Source organism: Lissotriton helveticus, chromosome 3_2, assembly GCF_964261635.1.
Source record: "Lissotriton helveticus chromosome 3_2, aLisHel1.1, whole genome shotgun sequence".
In the NCBI taxonomy this organism is placed as follows: Eukaryota; Metazoa; Chordata; class Amphibia; order Caudata; family Salamandridae; genus Lissotriton; species Lissotriton helveticus.
The window spans coordinates 335,064,765-335,088,491 of NC_136062.1; the positions used below are offsets into that span (position 1 = coordinate 335,064,765).

Here is a 23,727-nt window from a genome sequence, read left to right on the forward strand (position 1 = left end):
GGTTTGAGGTCCAGCTTTGGTAACGGCATGCTCTGGCCGGCGGCTCAGCTCCTCTGTGGCTGCCGGTCCTGGCCGATGGTGCTACAAAGATCGCAGGCTGCAACAGGGCACACGCACACAGCGTTGCTGAGATTCACTTGAGCTTTAGTTTTGTTCGATTACAGGGCACTCCTCACGAATGTCTCAGGCTGCACGTAGCACACCCTCACAGCATTGTACACACCTTTCACATGCACTGCACCCTGCCCAGGGGGTACCTTGGACCTCCCATAGGGGTGTCTGATGTGCATAGAAACGGAAGGGTAAGGCCTGGTAAGTGGGTGCACTTGTCAGGACAACATGGTAGTTTAATACACTGCGTGCAGGCACTACATTAGCAGGCCTGAGTTCTGTCTTTGAAGCTACTTCTGTGGGTGGCACAATTAGTGCTGCAGGCCCACTCGTAGCATTTGCATTACCAGCCCTGGCACACATAGTGCACTTTACTAGGGACTTTACTTGTCAGGCAAACATACGAGTCATGGACAACAATTTACCATTACACTTTACACAGGGAGCTCTTGCACATTGACACTGATGGGTACATATATTGATCCTGAATCATATGTGAAAATATTAGGGCTGTTAAATTTAGTTAAATAGCAATCCAGTCTACCAGGTGAGATTGCTGCTGCATGGAACAGACTCAGGCAGTGGCATCTGCCGGTGGCATGTTAGAACTGGATGTGATGATTCAAGTAGCCCAATAGTAAGTCTTGCAACGTAAAGTCTCATGCAATGTAAATGTAGCAACACTTACATGTGATGTAATCGCTACTGATATAGGGCCAGATGTATCAAGAAGTACTTTTGTGATTCTTAATTAGCAAATTTTACTGATTCGCTATTTAAGAATCGCAGACTGCAATGTATGTAAGATTTGCAAAACAATTTGTGATTCCTACAGATTCCTTAATAGCGAATCGCAAATTGCGATTCGCTATTAAGGAACACCTTAATAAAGGAATGAAGAAGATTGCATTCACAATTTGCGAGTAGCAAATAGGTACTCGCAATTGTGCATGCAAATTCAAGGGTGCAAGGGTGCCAAAAAGCCACCCTGATGCACCCCCAAAAATAGGTGAGTATGCACATGTGGTGCACACAGGTATGTGTGTGCGCCACATGGCACTTAGAAAAATGCAAAAATTTGCATTTTTCTCAGAATTTGCAAATTACCACCAACTTGAAATTGGTGGTAAATCGCGATTCCTTAAAGCCAAGTCACATTTTTTTCTTGCTTCCGGCATTGCATTTAATGATTCGCAAATTGCTATTCCCTAAATGCATTTGCAAAGCAGTTTTTCGCAAAAATTGCAATTCCCTATTTTGCATATGCCTTTTGGGATAATACACCCATAAGGCTTTTTACTATTCGCAAACGGTCCAATTCTGTGAATTGGACCGTTTGGAGACGGTAAAATGCTTGATACATCTGGCCCAACGTTCCTGCGATGCAATGACTGCCAATGTAATCACAATATGTAATGAGGGTACATGTCACTTATCAAAAACCAAAAGTAATATTTACCATGGTGCATGCAATGGCGTTTATTACTCTTTTTCTTCTAATCAGAGGTGAGGGAGATGGAATATTGATCCATTCATTTTCCAAAGGATATCTTGTAATCAAAGGGGAAAGGATCACTTGTCCTGAACAACCTTAGGTCTGCAGGATGGTTTTCGGGGGGAGTTCTGTCCCAATATAAAGACCCTCATGCACGTGATGGGTATGGTGTTGTCTCAGAGCGGTATATCTTGGTTCTCCGCTTCTATCTCACGTGTGTGCATAATCATCAGGTCTACTTAGGTTATGCAGCCTCCACCAGGAGGATTTTACCCAAAGGTTGGTGCAGTAGTGAGCCAGAGATAAAAAGACCAGAGATCAGAAGGGCAAAGCTTTAATAGGTCTGATTTCGGGTCTGGTAAACTCAATTTCTGTGCATCCGGTTATACTTGTTTAGGAGTTACAGTTGCACTTTGAGTGATGAAGGAGGTAAAAGGTTGGTCGACATGTTTCTGCCTCTGTTGCCTTGCTAATAGGACTTACGGGCATTCTTCAGGACCGTGAAATAACGTGCAAAATATCATACAGTGTAATAAGTGAAAAGAAAAGGTTATTGACCTGTTTCTAAGTCTTGGAGGTCTTACGGTACCTCGCGCATTGCTAATGCACACTTCCTTCAGCCGGTAAGAATATTGGAGCGGGCTGTTTCGCCTCGTCCTCAGCTCGCTATTGCGCGCGCTGCTCTGCTCTTACTTCCGGTTCGGTAAGAGCAGAGCAGCGCGCGCAATAGCGAGCTGAGGACGAGGCGAAACAGCCCGCTCCAATATTCTTACCGGCTGAAGGAAGTGTGCATTAGCAATGCGCGAGGTACCGTAAGACCTCCAAGACTTAGAAACAGGTCAATAACCTTTTCTTTTCACTTATTACACTGTATGATATTTTGCACGTTATTTCACGGTCCTGAAGAATGCCCGTAAGTCCTATTAGCAAGGCAACAGAGGCAGAAACATGTCGACCAACCTTTTAACTCCTTCATCACTCAAAGTGCAACTGTAACTCCTAAACAAGTATAACCGGATGCACAGAAATTGAGTTTACCAGACCCGAAATCAGACCTATTAAAGCTTTGCCCTTCTGATCTCTGGTCTTTTTATCTCTGGCTCACTACTGCACCAACCTTTGGGTAAAATCCTCCTGGTGGAGGCTGCATAACCTAAGTAGACCTGATGATTATGCACACACGTGAGATAGAAGCGGAGAACCAAGATATACCGCTCTGAGACAACACCATACCCATCACGTGCATGAGGGTCTTTATATTGGGACAGAACTCCCCCCGAAAACCATCCTGCAGACCTAAGGTTGTTCAGGACAAGTGATCCTTTCCCCTTTGATTACAAGTTTATTACTCTTTGACAAACACCCTGGTGGCTTTAACGATGAATGTACCATGTCCACTGTTGAGTGTCCTTTTCACGTGACCAAGACTTTCTGGGGCAGATTTATGAGGCCCTTGTGCCACGTTTACGCCGCTGTTGCGTCACGCAAGGCGCCGTAAATGTGACGCATCCCTACGACCGATTTACAATGTGACGCATCTAGGCAGATGCATCACGTTGTAAAGCCCTGCGCCGCTTGTGGGCGTTCCGGCGCAGGGTGGGCGTTCCGGGGCAGGTGCGCCTCGCAAAAGTGGCTGAGTGAAATCTATAAGATTTCACTCAGTCACTTTCAGGCCAATGCTGTGTCAAAACCCTGCGCCTGCTTGAAGCAGGCGTAGGTCTTGACGCAGCATTGCAAAGATGGGGCACCCCCGAGCCTTGCTGGAGCTGCGTCGCGCTTGCGACGCAACTCCAGCAATGCGCCACCTTAACGGCACAGATGCGTCACGCATCTGTGCCGGTTTTGCCCCATGGTGTGCCGCATTGTAAATGCGGCGCACCATGGGTGGCGGAGCTGTGGCGCACATTAACTGGTGCATCCCTGGGGATGCGCCAGTTAACATAAATCTGCCCCTCTGTTTTATCGTATTTTCTCAGTGGCCGTAGTCTCGTTTAGTTTCGGCTGACTGCACACCTTTTAAGCAGCGAGCTTCTCGAATCCTGTGCTGGCAGGATTCTTGTCCTGCTGGCCCGAGCAGCACAGCTCATTGCCTATGCATGAGCTTGACGATTATATCCCAGGTGTGCTCACCACATTCTCTCACTGACAGATTGAGAAATCTATTGCTGCGCAGGTTTGTGGGGCAGTGACAGAGTGCCGCACGCATTTAAACCTACCTGCTATCACAGCAAAGCTTGGAACCCTTTAGCACACCGCGTGCCCTGAAACTCAATGGACTTGGACGTTTATTCGTGGGAATATGAATACACATTCTAAGAGGGAGAAATGTAATATTTGTTGAAAAGTAGGCAGTTAAATAGAGCAAAACACAGTCACTTACTTTCAATTACAGTGTAACGGTATGAACATCGGTAAAATGTATGTCAGAAAAATACGTTTGTAGAAATAACGCAACGAAAACAGAATACTCTGTTTCAACATGAAAAGTGTGGACTCTTGACAATAACCCCCTTCCTCTTGTTCGTTAGTCGCTACTTTTTTTTCTTAGAAAACTACTGTGAGCTGCATTGTGCTGGTTCGTAAAATATATAACTCGATTATAAATTGCACATACACATAGGCACATATATTGATACAGTAGGAAATTGGGTTATTCATTGTGCAGGATGTGACGCCTGCGCTAGTAATAGGCCCACAATTGTCTCCTCACTGGAAACAAAGAACCCAATTGCAGCACTTGACTCAGGGTTAGGATGCCCAAGGCCTCCTTGGGGGTGGTGGTGTGCGCTAGTAATCTCCAATCACTGGCACACAATCAAAACACCCCAAAATGTATTACAAACATACTACCAAATACTGTGCATTAATTTACAAATATATATATATTAGGCAGATTGAATATCTCTATGGTGATACTCTGAAATCAAATTTGACCCTAATGGGTCGTGATCCCAAAATCGGAGACGCCTACATATACCAGACAGAGCATTAGAATGTATAGTGTATCACTAATGCATTTGTCATGGGTGCACCACATAAAAATACATGGTAAGCTCTTAGGTTTGTCAAAGCAGGTCATACATCAATATATAAGGTAAGCCTTTGTGCTTTGTCAGGGGAGTCACCACATTATAAGGTCAGTAATCCACATGTTAAAAAGCACCATCATATCAGTGAAATCGGTAACTATGTTTAATCGTGATAATTATTGTCAATAAAGCATTATAATTCTTATTAAAAATCATTGTCAGCAATATGTGGTCTGGGTAGTGCTCGTCTCGTCTCAGAGATGAGACGAGCACTACCCAGACCTGTAACTGCAAGTCTTGGCTTAACACAGACCTACTCACCTGTGTACAATCCTTCATCCATTTCTGCCCTACCCACGGCTTTCCTCAAACCCGTTGATCGGGTCAGAATTATCACCGGCAATTAGATCCACTCATCACGCCATTTCAGCCCTGAAGAGTCACAGGTATTCCCCTGTTGACGAAACACGTGTCGGCTGGCGTTGTTTGTTCTGAAGCATACCATCTACATAAACAACCTGTTAATCACACCACCGGTGTCGACTTGTTTTAATATAATCTCGCTGTATCAATACTGTTTAGCTCCAAACATGTGCCCAGTACTTGTTGTATACATTGCTGTTGTTGCTCCTGGGGGGATGGTGGCCTCCAGGGGAGATAAGTAACTGGAGGAGCAGGCCCAATGTATGACTGCTCCTCCGAACCCCATAATTAAATATAGATACACCAACACCCGGGCACTGGCCTACCCAGGAGTATTTTTAGTAACTCTGGGTGTAGTATGCTTAGTGGGGCTACGCGAAGCTAAGTGAAGTGGGTATGATGCTACGCCTGCTCACGCACTTCGCGTAGCCCCACTACGCGCCACCCGCCTCCCTCCTGCCCTCTTCTACATACATAATTTTAAATAACCAGTACAATAAAAGTACATAAAAGCACTTACCTGGTCCTCGGCGTCCCGGGGCTCCCTCTTCTATTTTGCGCCGACTTCTCCCATCGAAATGCGCATGCGCCGCTGCCCGCGCATGCGCAGCCGGCCGCACATGCGCAGCTGCCCGCGCATGCGCAACTGCCTGTGCATGCGCATTTCATGCGAGAAAAGTGCATGCCGGGTGGCCACGTATGCGCATTTCGATAGGAGAAGTCTGTGCAAAAAAGAAGAGGGAGCCCTGGGAAGCCGCGGACCAGGTAAGTGCTTTTATGTACTTTTATTGTACTCGTTACTTAAAATTATGTATGTAGAAGAGGGCAGGAGGGAGGCGGGTGGCGGGCAACTTTGCTCCGTCCACGGAGCGTGCGTAGTGTTGTCTATTACGCCTACTTTGCAAAATGCAAAGTAGGCAACACTACGTACACTTCGTGGGCGGAGCTTAGTCTTGCTCCCAGGGTTAATTTTTAGGGAAATGCAACAGAGCCGACTTGGCTGTTGGGCCAAGTCTGCCCCCAACTGGTTTTCAGGGGGTATAGGTGGGCAAGAATCACTGGCCTTGGAGAGACTGTCTAGTCCAGGTGTCAGCTGCAGACAGTTCGCAGTCCATCAGGTCATCAGGAAGTCTGTCCTTTAAGCTTCCATCATGTTGCCGCTGTCGCAGTCCAGTTCCAAAGTCTTGCTCTCCTTTATGTTGTTCACACTCTAGGGCCCCCCACAACACCGACCCAACCACATTTTCAACAAAGGACTAACCTCCATCATCAGAACCCTCTAAAATACTCAAAAACCTTCATCAGCACTGCACTGCAACCTTTCCAACAACATGGAAACATGCAGCTGTCACTGCGGTGCTGAAAATAACCCATTGGAGACTCCACCAAGCTCACAAACTACCATTCCGTATCACTCCTACCATACCCCTTGAAAGTCATGGAGAAGGTCATCAAAGGTACTAATCAGGTCACATCACCAATCAGCAAACCCTAGAAATCTTGCAACCAGGATTTGTTGGGGCACCGGCATCCTGGCATTGCGAACTTAGTGATTGCAGTCTCAAGTTCCCCTAGGATTCCGTACATTGCTGTTGTTTCCCCAGGAGAGATGGTGGCCGCCAGGAGAGTTAGGTAATTGGGAGAGAGTGCCTCTCCTCCAAACTCCATAATTAAATATAGTTACACCGAACCCCAGTCCCTGGCCTAACAGGGTGTGTTTTTAGGAAAATGCAACAGAGCGCTACGAAGCTGTGTTTTAATGATTCTTTTCTTTCAAGGGGATCCTAATTTAAATTCTTTAGACAGCCATATCTTGTCGCCCATTGGGTCAAGTTTGATGATCTTGGACTTTTTTTAATTCCTGGTGGTGAGCTGTAGCTGGGAGGAGCATATTCAGCAGGTCTTCTGGCCTCAAGTGTGGTGCACTCAGTGGGGAAGCTAATTTCACCTGCTCCCTGCAGCAGACTTCTCAAAAAATGTGCCCTCCACATACCCCATGGCCTCCGGTTTATCATGCAGGGCATCTGAGGGTAGTTGAGTCCAAATCTTCCACTAACTGGTACTCAGGGGGTGTAGGAAAGCAAGCATCACTGGCCTTGGGGAGACTGTCTAGTCCTGGGGTCAGCTACAGACATACAGGCATATGCATCAACAATCGGTAAAACATGTCGGTAATAGCGAAAAATAACGAATCGCTATTAAGGACATGCAAACCGCGATGCATCAAAATATTCGTTAAAAATTACCGAATCGGTAAAAATCGCTATTAAATACCGAAAGTACGACAGCGAGAGTAGCAATTACAGAGTTAGCTAATACCGATTCGGTATTAGTGAATCCGGCATTTGCGAATTCGGTAATAGCGAAAACGGTAAATTTACGCGACGCCTCGGAAGCAGGCCGATGACATCACAACCAGGAAGTAGGACAGCCACGCTGCATTCAGTGTTCGGAGTAGCACAGAGGAGGAGGAGGCAGAGCACAGGATTTGAGGACCCTGACAGAACCAGTAGCAACCAGGACACGGCAAGCAGGATGGAGAAGGAGGCCCCCCAGCAGGGAAAGGACACACCCCGAAAGCGAAAACGCAAGTTTTCTGATAAGGAGCTGGAAATCCTAATAGAGTGTGTGACCAGCAACAATGACCGACTGTTTGGGAAGTTGTCGCTGAAGGTGCCAGAGGCAGAAAAACGAAAGATGTGGCTGCGCATCAAGGACAAGGTAAATGCCTGCGGAGTCACCCACCGCAGCATCGACGACCTGAAAAAACGCTGGTACGACCTGCGTAAGAGGGCCAAGGAGAGGATAGCGCAGAGGGTCAAGGATGCTGCACAGGAGGGGGCACATCCAATGTGACGCCTAACACAGCCCTGGAGGATCTAGTGGAGTCCACCATAGAACCGGAAGCTGTTGTGGGGGGTAACACGTCTGGACACCTCAGGTGCTGCGGAAGGAGGACAAGGTAAGAAGCATGGCAGCGTAACAATGCAGCGCGTACTAAGTCCCTGCCCAATCCCCCATGCCAGCCCCAGTGCACATGTAGCGTTGCCCTAAAACACATACCCTCACCACTGTGTTGCACCATGGGAGTTGTAGTCAATACATGAATGGGTGCATGCCAGAGCCCAGAGATGAATACAGCAGCAAAGGGCCAAATGTCAGTCAGAAAAAGTAATTTATTGTGAGATGCCACAGCTATTGTCACATACTATACCATGCTAATAACTATGCACTGTTTCACACACAGATGCATCCCCCATCGATTCTGACGACAGTGCCCGCCTTGTCATCTCAGAGACGCCAGTGTTGTCAGATGCGGTGTGCTCACAAGGAGCTGAAGCCATGTCATCCCCTTCACCACCACGGCGGACAACACCTCCACCATCCCTGCGGTCCAAGCCAACACCACCACCACCACCACCACCCTCGCGGTCCAAGACACCACCACCACCACCACCACCCTCGCGGTCCAAGACACCACCACCACCAACACCACCAGTGCGGGCCACTCCGCAGAGCCGCAGAGCAGATGTTCCCTCCCTGCCCGTGATGGAGTCGGATCACAGTTCAGCACACCCAAATGTTCCACGCCAGGCTGTCGTCACTCCAACCAGCCAAACTGCAGCACGACAGCGCATCAGGCAGAGGGCTGCTGCTGCAAGACCAGTCGATCTGTCGGAAGGGTACGGAGTTGTGAAGACCCGGATGCTGCGTGTCCAGCGCCTGCAGGGGAGACACATGGGTGCCATGAAACTCTCCATGACCAAACTTTGCAACAAACAAGGCAACATGACTGATGCTGTGTGTGAGCACACCACTGCCGTAGCTGCCGGCAACAATGAAATCAAGCTGTGCCTGCAAGAACTGACACGTGCCGTGGTCGCAGGCCAACGGAGTGAGCACCTGCGCCACTGGCAGATCATGCTGGCAGTGAATACAACAAACAAGGCCATTAATAAGCTGTGCAACAGCATGGCTGTGCTGTCCCGCAGGTCCGTGTCCCTGCAAGTGGACCTAGGTCATTATTGTGGGGATGTGGCAAAGGCCCTTGAGAGGGTGACCACTTCAGTGGAGCAACTGCAGCCTGGGTCAGCCAGTGTCAGCAGTCTGGGAGCGGAAGAGGGGAGTGAGGCAGCCTCCAGTGTTAGCAGCGTCTCCCTGTCGGAGTCCAGCGGGAGGAGGCGCAGTGGCCGCAATGCAACTGCCACTGACTCCCATCGTGTAGAAGCCGAGGAGTCACAGGACAAGAAACTGGGGGTACGCTGCAAACGGAAGTGAACATGTGGCAAAGTCACACTGTCCTTGGTGACGTAACCAGGGTCAGACTGAGATGCCGCACGCATCACCCGTTCTGAGAAGGGACAATTTTAGTTAGACTTTAACTGCAGCAGCAGCATGTTTGTGTTACGTATTTCTGCACCAGTCAGATGTCCATGCCCATTAAACCTTTGCAAAACTGATCCTGTTGTCAAGTCACTCTCTTACCTGTCTCAGAAATGATTCCGTGTGATGTATGTCCGCCTCCTTTGCCCTTCAGCTGTGTTGGGCACATGCGCCTGTCGGTGTTGGGGGGGGGGTTGCTGTGCACGTAGTTCATCCTCTCCGTCCACCTCTATGTGTATCCCCCTGCGTGTGGGGATGTTGTGCAGGATGGCACACACAGCAATGATCTGGCAGCAGGTCACTGGGTCGTACTGCAAGGCACCTCCAGTCTTGTGCAGTATTCGGAAGCGGCTCTAGAGGATGCCAAATGTCCGCTCAACCGCATTCCTGGTGCTAATGTGTGCTCTGTTGTAGCGCTGCTCTTGCGGTGTAGCTGGGTTGAGATAGGGAGTGAGGAGATATTCACGCAATGCATATGCGCTGTCACCTGCGGGATGGGGAGAGAATGGTAATCAGAATGAATGAAAATATACATGTGGGGATGGAGTGGTTGGAGAGCACGATGATGCATCTATATGTACCTAGTAGGGGTCCCTCTCGAATTCACCGTTGATCAGGCGCCTGTGGAGGCCACAGTGACGGAATATGTAGGTGTCGTGTGTGCTCCCTGGGAATTGGGCTACAAGGTCCGTAATTATGTACTTGGCATTGCACACCACCTGCACATTGATAGAATGGTATGACTTCCGGTTACGGAATATGTATTCGGTGGCTGATGGAGGACAGATGGCGACATGCGTGCAGTCAACACACCCGATGACATGGGGGAATTGTGCCACCTGGTAGAATTCCTGTTTGGTGCGGGTCAGCTGCTGGGGGGTTGTGGGGAAGGTAATGTGGCGATTTATTAATGTCAGCATGGCCTCTAGGAACCGGTGGAAGAATCGTGATAATGCACTTTGCGACACGCCTCCAGTCTCAGCTATTACCCCCTGGAAGCTTCCAGACACAAGCAGGTGCAGGCAGCATAGGACCTGCACATGGGCTGGTATGGCGTTGGTCCTACGGGTCTCGTGCTGCAGTAATGGTTCCTGGTCTGCTATTAGGCGCAATATCATGGCACGTTTGAGTCTATACTTGTCGTACACCTGTTCCTCAGTCTGCCCCAGCAAAGTTATGCGCACCCTGAAGATCCTGTCCTGTATCATCCTCCTGCGCTGGGCCTGGGCGTTGATCCTCCTCCTCCTAGCAAGCACGTACAGGGCAGCCATTTTGGTTGACATGTGGGGTTTCCAAGGGCATTTATGAAGGGTTACTGATTGTCAGCACCTGCTGATGGGGTTGGAATTTTTTTTCTGTCCTTCAGTTAACTTTACCTCCTGATTGTGATTCCCCTTATTTTGCTCATGCTAAATAGCGATTTTAGGGATTTCCGGTATTAGCGACTTTTCATGCATACCATTGCGGTTCGTTAATAGCGATTCGGTATTTCCGAGGTCTGATTTGGGGTTCGGTAATTCCGATTGTCTGTTTAGTGATTCGGTAATTTACCGCGTGGGGTTTCAGCGATTCTTTATATTTTTTCCGATTTATTGTTTGATGCATAGCATTTTCTGGTTTTGCGTTCGGTATCGGCCTGTTTTACCGATTCGGTGTTTTACCGGGAGGTATTTTCGTTGATGCATCTGCCAGATAGTTTGCAATCCATCAAAGCATCAGGAGCTTGTTTTTGCAGCTGTCCATCATATTTCTAATGTCACAGTCCATGTATGTCCAAAGTGTTGCTTTCCTTCATGTTCTCAGGGGCCCCCTACACCCACTGCTTCCTCTACATCTTCAACTAAAGACTCACCTCCATCATCAGAAGCCTCTCTAAAATACTCAAAACTTCCTTCAGCACCGCAACCTTTCTAACAACATGGAAACATGCAGCTGTCAATGTAGTGCTGAAAATAACCTAACACAGACTTCACCGAGCTCACAAACCACTGTCCCATAATACTCCTACCATACCCCTTCATAGTCATAGAGAAGGCCATCAAGGACACATCAGTTCACATCCCAAATTAGCAAACAATAGATATCTCGAAATCAGGTTTTCGCCCCAATCTCTACAATGAAACGGCCCTGATGACTGCTACCAATTACATCAGGCTGATCCTGCACAGAGGAGGGCTGACATCTCTCATTTTCCTGGAATGTATTCAAATGGCCTTGATTGCATCTACTGATGTCATCAGGCTGATCCTGGCAGAGCAGGGATGGCAGATCTCATTCTCCTGGACCTCTCTGATGCTTTCAACACCATCTCACCTCCTGTCCTCATCCAACGTCTGCACAAGTCAGGCATCGAAGGACACATTCTTAAATGACTTGCCTCATTCTTCACCGGAAGGACCCAGTCAGTCAAAATGCCACCTTGTACATCAGAGACTCTGGAAGTCATCTGTGGTTTTCCCCTACTCTCTGTCCAACACTCTTTAACATATACATGACCCCTCTATCAAGCATCATCCTGATACCACAACATAGGAGTCCTGTCCTATGCAAATGATACTCAACTAATCATATCCATATTAAACAAAACAACTTGCGTGACGGAGATCCCCATATGGATGACAGACAACTGTCTAAAACTCAACACAGACAAAATGGAAGTAATCATCTTTAAAAAACATACCTCAATCTGGGACTCCACCTGGCGGCTACCACACCTTGGACACACCATGCTGAAAGCAAGAAACCTACCGATCATCATTGATAATAAACTGAACATGGCTCAGATCAATACAGTTACTTCAATGCACTTCCACCTGCTGAAATACTGAAAAGGATTTTCAGATGGCACCTACAAGACACCATGGAAATATTTACCCAATCCCTCACCAGCAGCTACCTCGACTACAGTAATAACCTCTACACTAGAGCAGCAAAAACGCTTTAGCTCTAGAGTGCTCTAGAGTGTTTTGAATAATAATGAAAATCCCTCCTTGGGTCATGAATTTAATGACTCAGGAGATTTATGTGAATGTGTGTAGCCACCCCACAACATCTATAAATTATGTTGGTGGTGCTCCTGGCCCTCCCTAGGGCACCACAATAGACCAAAAAGTATGTAAATGAGCCCTTCCAGGCAATACGGAGTGTCCTTCATGGAGAAGTAAATATTTTAGCAGAGGGCCTCCTGCTGCTTTCTTTCTCCTCCATAGCTCTGGCAGCCTTCATTTTTCTAACTTTAGATTGGTGCCCCGGTCCCACCTGGGGCACCCACAGCCACACACATGGTAGGGGCAGTGAGAGAAACTCACTCCTGTGCTGCCCGCCTAGCTTTCCATTCACCCATCATTATTTCCTGTTGGCGTGGGAGCCGGTGTTATCCTTTCCCCACCCACACTCTCCTGGCTGAGTTTCACTGGTGCTGGCCTTGCTAATCCCATCTGTCATGGGGAATGAGGCCTCCTTTTGTCATTGGTGCTGGCAGATGGGGTCCCATGGGACAATATTACATGCTCTGGGTCCAGTGGTATGGGTCCCCAGGGCCAGAATGAGTCTGGGCCCCTACCCATATCCCTACCCAAGCTTCTTCCCACGCCCCCTCCATAGGCAAATGAAATAATGAATGTTGGAAACATTGCATCATCCCTCCGGGATATGGCCCTGTCTTGTAAAATCAAGTAAATCTCTGTGGAGTGCCACACCCTTGGGAACAGTCCAGCCCGAACCGACAAGCCATGCCTTCCCTGGACCGGAAACAAGCTTCCGAGGACTGGTTTTCTGGCATTACAGCCGTCTTCAGCCCGGCTTGCTTGAATCCAGTGGCAAAGTGAGCAAGGGACTCACGTCTGAGCATACCCTGCCACACTTATGGCGGCCAAACACTCACACCCAGTCCGGTCCTCGGAAGCTTGTTTCCGGTCCAGGGAAGGCATGGCTTGGCAGTTCGGGCCGGACTGTTCCCATGAGGCACAGGGTCAGACTGATTTGCATATAGCCATGTCTGAACTGGGGTGGCAGAGTGGGCTAAAGAACTGTGATGGATCAAACCCAGATCTTTTGACTGGGTGTGAGTGTCTGATTGGTTCAGATGCTCCGTCCATCACCACCCCATTTTGTACCACCTTGTAAATATGGGACAGCATAAAAACCAATGGGTGTTGCAGTGGAACACCCATCGAAACTCCCATTGCCCTCCCCTTTCCCGCTAAGTATAGTGTGAAAGGGGGTCTTATTGACAAGGCAGCGTTAAGCCCCGTTAAGTGGCTTAACGCTGCCTTGTAAATAGGGCGAATGCCTTATCGCCCCCACAATGTCGTAAAAGGTGACGTTGTGGTAGGGATATGGGTTTGTCCGGGCCCACTTGCAGGCCAGGTCACCCCCCTGTTGCCGAACAGCTCCACCAGCTGAATGCCGCTCCTGCTTCTGTGGAGGGTTCGCGCCCGCTGTCTGCCACTGATCACCGCGTGACCTGGGTCAGACCTGTGCTTTTGTTTTGGTTTTCTGCTCTTGTTCTGTGCTCTGTTATATCTTCTATGCCTTTTTTAGCCCCTTTCTTGCTCTGGTCGTTCCCCCCTCCCCCTTGCTCTCTGTTTCTCCCGCTCTTTCCGCCGATACCCCTGAGGCCATTCCCCCTCGCCACCCCGCTCCCGCCTCCCAGCTGCTCCTCCCTCAGACTGCGATACGACTACAACACCCTCCACGCTCTCAACACCGCTGCTTCCAGGCCGCCCCGAAACGCACCCACGGACCCTTCTCCTGCCACACCTGCAACTTCACCTGTGACAGAACCACCAAACCTCCTAGGACCGGACCCAACCACCTCCGCTGCATACTCCTCAACACCCGCTCCACACGCAAACATGCCGTCGAGCTTTGGGACCTGCTTTACAACTTTGAACCAGAAGTTGCCTTCCTGACCGAGACCTGGTGGAACGACTCCTCGGCATCTGACATCGCCAAAGCCATACCGGATGGCTACAAGATCTCCCGCAGAGACCGCACCAACGGGATGGGAGGAGAAATAGCCATTGTCCACAAGTCCACCCTCTGGTCCACAACCTCGCAGATGACCCCCTCAATTCCGCAGAACACCTTCACTTCCGGATCCACACCGATCCCTACACCACCTTCAGAGGAACACTCATCTACAGACACCCTCGACCCCGAGCCCTCTTCAGCGACTCCGTCGCTGACCTCGCCAGCACCCACGCATTCGCCTCCACGGACTACATCCTCCTCGGGGACCTGAACTTCCACCTCGAGAACAACAATGACGCCAACTCCACCGCCCTGATCGAGAACCTTACCAATCTCGGCCTCAAACAACTCGTCACCGAACCCACCCACGGCGCAGGCAACACCCTTGACCCCATCTTCTCCACAAGCACCCACATTGCCCCACATTGCCTTCAACCATACCACCAAACTCCACTGGACTGACCACCAATGCATCCATTTCACCTTCAAGAAACCAACCACGCACCACCGCACCCAACAGCTGCCTCGCCGCTGCTGGAGCAAAGTCACTGAAGACCAGCTGATCACCACCCTCGCCCAGAACTCACCCACCGACCCCACTGACACAGACGCGGCCGCCCAAAATCTCAGACAGTGGATCGACGACTGCACCAACATCCTCGCCACGATCAAGAAACCCTCCATCAACCACCCCAGCAAGAAAGCCGCCTGGTTCACCGAAGAACTTCAGACCTCCAAACAAACATGCCGGAAGCTGGAAAAGAAATGGTTCCACGACCACGTACCAAACAGCCGCACAGCCCACAAGAACGCCGTCCACAGACATCACCACCTCATCAGTACAGCCAAGAGATCGTCCTTCAAAGCCAGACTGGACAACAGCGCACACAACAGCAAAGCACTTTTCAAAATAGTGAAGGAACTCTCTAACACCAGCACCAACACCAACGAAATCCCGCCCTCTCAAGATCTGTGCGACTCACTGGCCACCTTCTTCCAGCGCAAGATCACCGACATCCACAACAGCTTCAACTCCTCATTCTCCCCAACCACAACAAACCACACCCCGAACATCACCTGCACCAACCAGCTGACCTCCTGGTCCCATGTCAATGACGAAGAGACGCAAGATCATGAACTCCATCCACTCAGGATCCCCGTCAGAACCCTGCCCATACCACGTTTTCAACAAAGCTGATGCAACCATCGCTCCCCAATTGCGGAAGATCATCAACATCTCCTTCGACACAGCAACATACCCGGAAAGCTGGAAGCATGCCGAAATCAACGCCCCCCTCAAGAAACCCAAGGCGGAACCCAAAGACCTCAACAACTTCCGGCCCATCTTCCTGCTCCCCTTTCCGGCAAAGGTCATCGAGAAAATCGCCAACATGCAGCTGACCCGCCACCTTGAGGCCAACAACATCCTAGACCCACCCCAGTCTGGATTCAGACGCAACCACAGCATCGAAACTGCCCTCATTGCCGCCACAGACGACATCAGGCGCCAGCTAGACAACGGCGACACTTCAGCCCTCATCATCCTGGACCTGTCAGCCGCCTTCGACACGGTCTGACACTGCACACTAAGAACACTCCTCCAAGAAGCCGGCATCCAGAAGAAGGCCCTGGACTGGACCACGTACTTCCTCTCCGGCAGAACCCAGAGAGTCCGCCTCTCGCCCTTTTGATCCAAAGCCACCGACATCATCTGCGGCGTACCCCAGGGCTCATCCTTCAGCCCGACCCTGTTCAATGTCTACATGGCCCCCCTCCCACAAGTGGCCCGCCAGCACGACCTCAACATCATCTCGTATGCTGACGAGATCCAGTTCATCCTCTCCCTCACCAAGGACCCACACACCGCCAAAACCAACCTCCATGAGGGAATGAAGGCTGTCGCCGAGTGGATGAGGAGCAGCCACCTGAAACTGAAATCGGACAAGACGGAGGTCCTCATCCTAGGTCCCTCCCCCTCTGCGTGGGACGATTCCTGGTGGCCGACCACACTGGGAGCAGCTCCAACACCCACGGACCACGCACGCAACCTAGGATTCATCCTCGACTTCCTCCTCTCCATGTCGAAGCAGGTCAATGCCATCTCCTCCTCCTGCTACAACACCCTCTGCATGCTTCGCAGGATCTACAAGAGGATCCCGACCAACACAAGAAGAAAAGTGACCCAAGCCCTCGTCAGCAGCAGGCTGGACTACGACAACGCACTCTATGCAGGAATCCCGGCCAAACACCTGCGACGACTACAACGTATCCAGAACACCTCAGCCCGACTGATCCTCAACATCCCCCGCCGCAGCCACATCACCTCCCACCTAAGAGACCTGCACTGACTCCCCATCAACAAGAGGATCACCTTCAAACTCCTCACGCACGCACACAAAGCACTCCACAACACCGGACCAGCCTACCTGAATGACAGACTCAACTTCTACACTCCCACACGCCAGCTCCGCTCTGCCAGCCTCGCCCTTGCCCCCATCCCGCACATCCAGCAAACGACCTATGGCAGGAAATCCTTCTCCTTCCTCGCTGCCAAGACCTGCAACACCCTCCCCACCGACCTACGGCAGACCCAAGACCTGGTCACCTTCAGAAGGCTCCTCAAAACCTGGTAAGTAGCGCGCTTTACAAGTTCTCTGATTGATTGATTGTTTAAATATCACCAGCCCACTCTCCTTGCAGAAAGGGTTCTCAAAACGCATGAAAATACAGGTGTGGCGGGCTTGTGTGATTTACTGTGTATGCACACATTAATTTGAAAAATCCCCACCTCATTGTGTTAGCAGTGCTGAGTCACTTCCCTTCCACAGCAACAGCAAACCTGGCTTCAGAATGGGTATTGTACACACAGCCTAGTGTGAGTCATCATCTTTCTCAACTCCACAGAACAAAACCTACAAGTCCTTCGTTTAAAAGAGGAATTCTGCCGCTTACCTCATCAAAGGCTTCCATAGGGTGGATAGAGTGGCATCTAAGATCTCAGATGTCTATTGGTTCAGTCTGTCTACAGGTACATTCTTTAAAACAAGATGCATCATATACAACACAATAAATGATGGTATTATACAGTATCGGGCAGCATAGCATAGTCAAGAAGCCTTGTTATTTTTAAGGAAACAACGGCATTCGTATTTACATGCTATTCAATAGCTAAAATCAGCAATTTTCCAATGCAGGCAGAAGTACCTTTGATAGTTTGCTAGGGGCCCCTTAGGCTTTTGTTTGCAGGTTGCAATATTTAGAGCCACTACTAGAGGTCCCACAGGCATAACTTGCCCTTTTCACACATCTGCTACTTCAGGGCAAGTGTAAAATACACTGGAGTAGTGGAGGGAGGCTTTTGTCATGGTAAGCTAGGTTAGGTACGGTAAGTATTGTAGGTATGTCAGGCATGTATACATGGTAATATGGTTATATGGTATGTTAGGTATGTTCGGTAAGCAGGTGCATTAGTAATGTAATATTCAAAAAAAGCCAAGCACCAACAGCAGAACTTACCAACCTCACCTCACAAATATTTCCAATCAATGAGAACCGGGTGCACTACATATCCAGTGCCAGCCGATGTGTGATACTGCTGCCAAGCTGAACCAAATACGAAACAATGTTGCGCCCAGATAAATACAAGTCCGAGAATCTTTGGTTTTGTAAAAAACATTCTTCTTTCCTTTAATTCCCATATAATGCATAACATCCATCAATTGACCATCCAGCTAACGCACTTCATTCAAAACACATTTGAACTTGGTCAGGGAGTTTGTGTGTTAGTAATCATTAGATCCCCAATTCCAGAAATTGATTTAACAGTATCCACATTCATTAACTGTGCCCGGCAAGATACAACTTAATAATATCCATGTCTGTAGGAAAAGTCTGGCAAAGATTTGCGGTTGATCCAATTTTTAATGAGGTAGTGATATTCCCCAAATGATACATGAATCCTTATCACATCTTCACAGTATCACATCACATTTTCAGGCTGATAGCTTGGCACAGAGCAGTAATACATTATATCTTCAGACCGAGGTAATGATGTGATGCTGTAAAGATTTGATAGGGATGGTATATTATGTATTATCTGACAACAGTAAGTTGGATCCGAAGTGAGGCTCCCCGCTTGGCCCTTCAGATGGTGGACTGCTGAAAAGCGGTGTCCCAGTGTGGTTGTCAGTGCAGTTGGGAAAGCTCCAAGCAGGTGAAGTCCGTTGTTCATTGTCTGAAAGGCTCTATATCGATCGAATGCTCAGCATTGTTTCTGATGAAACTCTCTTTGTTTGGACTAAGTAACTTTTGTGGAAGTCGGATCTCTAAGTTGAGGCCTATCAGTGATTTGGAGGCAATGGCTAAGGCTTTGACAGTGACCTTGGTCTGCGTCAGTTATCCAGGCAGAAAGTTGGTGAAACATTTGTATGTCCTTCTTTTTGCAGTTTGGAGACAGATGAAGGACGCTCCAACACCAGCCAAGGGTCCAGGACAAAGGGGGCACCTCTTGGGGATAGGGATAACTCCAACATAGGCCAGCAACAGTTGTAACTGCTCTACTGGGCAGGGAGAGGGGCCTCTGGAATCTTGGTATTTCCCTGTAGCTCACACTTGAAATCAACCAACTGACCCCTGTGGTCAAGTTTGGGATCCAGTCTGCGTTTTGGTTCCTCAGACAGCAGAGCAGCCCTTCTGATTCTTTGACACCCAGTAGTTCTCTGAGGAGAGGTCTGTGGGGTCTAATATTATGCCCAAAACCATGCCCAACAACAGTTTCAGTCAGTTCTACCCCACCTCTCGGGTTGGAGCAGGCCTGACTAGAGAGACAAAAGGGAGTCAGTCCTAGGTGTAAATTTCAACAACCAGTGACAAGGTGGGCATCGCTCCAAGCGCAGGAAGGGCTTGGCACAGCCCATTGTCCACTGTCTTGGAGCAATCACATCTCATCACAGGCAAGTCATCAGGATTCAGGTGACAGCTGGTCTCTGAGAGGAAATTCTTATGACTTTACTCAGTAAAACTACAACTTTCTAAAGTGTCATTTCCTACATCTTCATTTGCGTTCACACAAAAAGAAAATATCCTTCACAAGGCCCCGGAGCATCATCCGATGAAATTTAGAGGTCAGTCACTCATACTATATCAAGGTTTATCAGCGATCACCCTCCAGAATCGACAAGACTTCCGCCCCAAAATAGCACACTTACGCAAACTGGGAACTCTTATTCCTGGGGTCACCCCTTTCGAGTTATATTACACTACGTCAACAAACAGCATCAAATATGGTCGCTCAAAGAGGCCTGCAACATCGTTAGCATCACGTAACCTTATCTGAAGGATCAGTGTGGAGGCTCACAAAAGAACACAGCTTGCACCAGACCCAATTGGCTAAGGGCTCTACTACTGTATCTAAACCACACCCTACCACTATGGGGAAGAAGAGACAATCTGTAATTGAGACACTCTTGGAAGGCTTAGAACATCAAGAAGAAGAATAAAGTGCATGATCCTAAATTAGCAATATCCGCTATGCCCAAGGGGGTAGGTTACACTACAACAGGGGGAGTGGGGTGACCTTCAACATGGTACTCGCTCAACTTCAAGGACCCCTGCTTATTCAGTGGATTGGAATTAATCGTCCAACTTGCCATCTGGCTCATGTTCCCCGAGATGTACCCCACTAAGATGAACTGTTGTCATCGCTATCTTGGTTTCTTGATTTGTTTAAGATTTATTATTGCTTGTGGGTTTTGTTTCCTTTTTCTTTCTGCTGCTCCGCATGCCCTTTGCACTGCTCTTCCGCGCATCTACGTTCCAGATTTCCCGACTGCAAGGCTGTTCCCTACTCTTTGAGGGACTTTTAAGGACCTGGACCATTATTTAGCTACCCCTCCTAGTGTCTATATTCTACAACCTCCTGGTCCTTAGTTTTAATGCTGGGGCCTGAACAATCCAGTGAAGCAGGCTGCAGTGCTCTTGTTGTTGAATCAATCGTACTGCGCTATATGCTTGCTACAAGAAACTCATTTATTAGCAAAATACACTGCCAGAATGCAATCACGCTTGTTCCCTTTCCAACTTTGGTTGTTGGGACCATCCAAAAATAACTGCATAGCTTTCCTTTTTTCCCAGGGGTTTTGGGGAGAGGTACTATTCACCGTTGTAAAGGTCAAGGGTCGCCTGCTAGCAATCAGACTTGAGATAGGCTTCTTTTGCTTTACTTTGGTGAACATTTATGCTCCGAAAGTACGCTCGGACCATTTTTCCTCAATTCTTTATTAGAGGCCCTTGTCACTCTGGATGCAGCTATATTGGTGGGAGGTGATCTAAACTTAGTGATGGACCGCAACTTGGATCACTACACTCAGCACTCTAATCAGGCGGGGCTTTCTCTTCTTCGGGCCTCCAGTGGATGGCTGACAATGGGTTGAGTGATGTCTGGTACCTATATAATTCTTCTTCCAGAGAGTACACGTTTTACTCCTCAGCACACAAGACGTATGCCTGTATTGTTTATTTCCTGTCATCCATAGCCCTGGAGCTGTCATTGGTCCCCAGTGCCTTTCTGATCATGCCCGATATCAGTGACCCTCCGTCTGTATGGCACTTGGCCCACATCACATCACGCCATTGACGATTAAGAGACTCCCGCCTGCAGTCTGCCACTATGGTTGCAGCTCTATCCAAAACCTTGACAGACTATCTCCACACTAAGGACAATGCAAAGGTAGTTCTGCTGTTGATATGGGAAGTATGGAAGTTGATTACGAGAGGGAAACTTATAGCCATCTCCGCAGACAAGAATCACAAGCGTCGGGATAAGCGATGGCAACTGGAGAAATTGGTAATAGAACGTAAGGCAATGCACAAGGACACAAGTGTACCTAGGACCTGGCGGGAGCACAAAAAACAAGGCTCCTTCTCTGATGTCTAGTTCTTGACAGAGAGGAATACCCGCTTGTGCTCTTAAATCAGCAATGTTACTTAGTTAGTAATCGGTGTTGCTACATGCTAGGTCATTGCCTCCAGAAAAAATAATTTCAACTCAGTAAAGCTGATACATACCGCCACCTCTGGAGAGGTATACACTGACACTGAGATCGCCGCAGCCTTTCAGGCCTTTTATGGTTCTCTATATTCATCCCCTGAGAGCCATACTGGGGACCTCTTTCGCTGCTTATGAAATGTGACCTTGACTCCACTACATCTGCAGAGACAAACACACTCGACCAGCCTATACATGCAAATACAGTGATTTCAGCCATCTCATGCCAAAGACTACAAAATCGCCAGGCCCTGATGGTTTCACACTAGGTATACAGTCGGTGGTCAGCAATAGGCAAAATGGCGCTCTAAGGTCTATCACAAGTACAAATCAGTTATGGCAGGTAATAAAATAAATAAATACATAACATTTCATAAAATAGCACAATGATGCTTGTCTTTGTATTTTCAGATGTCTTTAATTCAAGATCTTAAGCCTTCTTAGCCAACACATGCCTTGTCACTGTTACAGGAGTTTACCCCGCGACTAGTCCAGGGCTAAGGGAATATATAAACAAGTACTTGTTCATGAATGCAATGGTAGTAAGGAAACTTTATCTTTCAAATTATTAACAAAGTGACGTCGGTGACTTGTGTGAATCATAAAATAGTGAATATTACTGTGTGGAAATCTAAGTGAAAATGGTGTTGTATGTACTTTTTCGTACAATACCTTTGTGTATCAATTTATCAATGGGGGAAAGAAAGAACAAAAAAAGGCCCCCTGCCGTTTATGTTATCCTTATAAGACATACAAGTACAGTTGGTATTCGAGACTCCATTATATGAGTAATCCTGTGGTTGGCAACTTGCGGGCATGCAATCAGCCCATTTGGTTTTATAATCCTGAGTTTATTCATTAATTCTATTTCATTATATTCATGGCAAATTAGTGCTCCCTCATGCTCTTACTCATTAGTATATACATGCCATTAGACCCGGGATCCATGGTTGGCTGATGTAGGTACCTTAGGTCAAATAGGTACCCACGTTTCCACGTAAGGGAAAGAAAGGTCACCTTCTGAGATAGCCCCCGCTCACCTCATCGGTAGCTTGGCACGAGCAGCCAGGCTTAACTTTAAGGCAAATGTGTAAAGTATTTGCAACCACGCTCACAGCAACCCAATGATGACACCACAAATAGACTCCACACGAGTTTTATAAAAACGAGTATACATTTTATATAAAAAGATATACGATAAGACCACACTATATAAATCCAACATATAAGTATATGTACTATTTCTCCTGGCCGGTTGTTAGGCCAGCCAGCCCTTTTGTAAGTACTGGCGATATTAATGAGCACTTCTAAACATTCCACTGCAATCCTAATACCATGTTATGCAGTTTGTATTGCTTAAATCAGGCACTTTGCAATGTAAAAATAATGCAATGCGTAACACAACAATCAGGTACTTTGCAATGTAAAAATAATGCAATGCGTAATACAACCACCAGGTACGTCGTCATGCAGAAATAAGGCAATGCATAATACAATAACTAGGTAGTTCGTTATGCAGGAATAATGCAATGCATAATACGCTAATCAGGTGTTTGCTATGCAGAAACAATGTAATGCGTCATACGACAATCAGGTAGTTCGCTATGCAGAAATAATGCCATGCATCATACACTAATCAGGTACTCCGTTACGCAGAAATGATCCAATGTGTAATACGACAATCAGGTACTCCGTTATTCAGAAATAAGATAATGCCTAATACACTCCGGCACTGATCACTGTGCCTTAGGCGGTCTCTCCACCACTCCTTCTGACTCGCAGTCATTCTCTGTCAAACAGTTGCCTCCAACACTGGTATGGTGTAACAAAAAGTGCAGCTCCACACTCCGGCCCCGGTACTGCCACTCAAATGGCAATACGGGCCGCAATATGAGCCGTAGCAAAGGCTTGCGCTGCCGGAATGAGAGAGAGGCCAAGAGCATCTCCCTCCGAGCCCACACCCCATCCCAGGAGTCGACACACATTACCTGGGGGGTGCAAACTCACTCTTCTCACCTCATCCAGCGACTTGGGCCTCCGATGCAATCTTTGTGAATTGGCAACGGCGTGTTCGGGCCGGCGGCTCAGCTCCTCTGGGACTACCAGTCTGGGCCGCTACTGCTACGAAGATCTCAGGCTACCACAGGGCACATGCACACAGCGTCACAGAGACTCCCTTGAGCTTCGGTTGTACGATCACCGGGCACTCCACATGAAGGTCTCAGGCTGCACGAAGAACACGCACACATCGTCGCTGAGACTCACTT

The 23,727-nt window shown here is 48.3% G+C and overlaps 1 protein-coding gene across 3 annotated transcripts in view; it reads left to right on the forward strand.

Annotated features, from left to right (window-relative positions):
* LUZP2 (leucine zipper protein 2) overlaps positions 1-23,727 on the forward strand; it is a 1,331,862-nt gene that overhangs the window by 824,157 nt on the left and 483,978 nt on the right. The gene's annotated exons all lie outside the window — the stretch shown is intronic.